This window comes from Arachis ipaensis, chromosome B02 (genome assembly GCF_000816755.2).
Source record: "Arachis ipaensis cultivar K30076 chromosome B02, Araip1.1, whole genome shotgun sequence".
In the NCBI taxonomy this organism is placed as follows: Eukaryota; Viridiplantae; Streptophyta; class Magnoliopsida; order Fabales; family Fabaceae; genus Arachis; species Arachis ipaensis.
Window position 1 is genome coordinate 97,136,697 of NC_029786.2, and position 1,898 is coordinate 97,138,594.

A 1,898-nucleotide genomic window follows, 5' to 3' on the forward strand; every position below is an offset into this window, starting at 1 on the left:
CTATTGTCTCATATCTATCATCGGAGGATGATGATGATGAACTCACCACAACAGTCCCAGGGGCCACACCAACCTCAATTACTTCAGCCATATCCACTTCGTGTTCAAAATAAATATGCAATTCATCAGTGTCCCTGTTCATAAGCTTATTTTCCCTCATCTAGTTAATCTCCATATCCCCCTTCATGGCATGAAGACCAGCCTCCATGTTGGGTGCTCTCATATCTAGCCAAAACATCTCCTTATACCCTGTGTAACCCAACTCCTTAAACAATGTCACCAGGTCAAAAAAATTCACATAATCCAGGTCCAACAGGGGAAACCTCTTCACTTTTCCATGCATGTAGCACAGACCTCCCTCAGAATCATTCTGAAATCTCTCCCATGGTGAAACACCGGAATAATTAAATATTCAGACATCTGCGAAAAATAAATATGCATTACAATCTTAGTGGCACATTGAAACAACGAACGGAAGACAAGCATTTCAATTTTTCGTAAATTCACCACAGTCAAAATTAGTGGAATCTGTTTCTAACTTTCTCTAATGTGTGCTTAAAATAATATATTATCAACCCTGAGTAATCACGTTAGACATTACTTAATCAGGTTTCATGTTTTGTTTATTCAGGACCACAAGTGAGTTGTAAAGATCAATGGTGGTGTGTCAGAGTCAGTTAATAGGACGACATAAAGCACAAGAAACAAAGAGGTCCATGGAGAACGGGGCTTACCTAGACTATGACAAGCACCGTGAGTCAACTCCTCCAAGCGCCGTCAGTGCTCCGTCAACGACAACGACATCAGCTTCGTCAATGCCCACCCCAGTAACAACGTCAACACGACACTCCAACTCCGCAAGGTAAACAATGGTTACCAAGGTGAAAAACGTTCTCTCCTAGGATTTTCTGGTAATTCTGAAAGGTGAATAAAGGGCTTTTACAGAATGGAACAATGAGAAATAAACATGAAACATCACCTCCCCTCAAAATGACCACGTTTTATGTTGACGTGGATGTAGACAATTAACCCCTTGACCATTTCAGGTGTCCACGTCTGCAGCAATCGTCCACATCAGCAAGCTCACACACGCTCACCGTGATAGCTCAGCGTTTTCCTTTCATTCTTACCGGAGATTCACCCTCAAGGACCGGCTTGTGTGACAAAGGCATGGGACAGGGACTGAAGTGGATTACAATATTCGTCAGGGATTGCTTTTTCATTATGCGAAATTGTCAGGGGTCGGGTTGGTAGTTTACTCCACAAGTTAATTATCTCTTCCTACATTTACAAGAGTTATGAAATTTAAGATGAGGTTAACTTGATTTCCAGTAAATGATATCAATTGATTATTATCTTACGTAGTAATTTATTTACTTGCAAAAGTGGAACTTATTTAATTACGAGGTCAGCACCAAGACCTCCTCCGATAACTATAGCCTGAAAAAGAAGTAAAGTGTGGTGAGGTCAATGTGTATTTTTTCAATATATGTTTAATCAACCATAGAATCTAGCAAGAAAAAATTAAGGAGTAATGCAATGATTAGGTTAACATCCTGCCAGATGCAATGATAAGACTAATACACTCAGCGTTATTACTGACGGTCATATTCTGACAGTGTATTGTAAGGTGAAAATTATCGATGGCTAAACAGTCGATAAAACACTTAGCCGTCGTTAAACTTTAGTGTCAATTGGCGCGTACTGATATTATCAACGTGTAGTATTTACCGACAGTTAAGCCGTCAATAAGTATTATTATTCCATTTTAATGGAATAATAATGTAATTATTAGATTAGTATTCTATTAAGTGTTTGAATAATTAATGTTTTATATTATTATTTTGTTTACAAATTTATTTAAATATATATTGATATAATAGGTAAATATATATAAT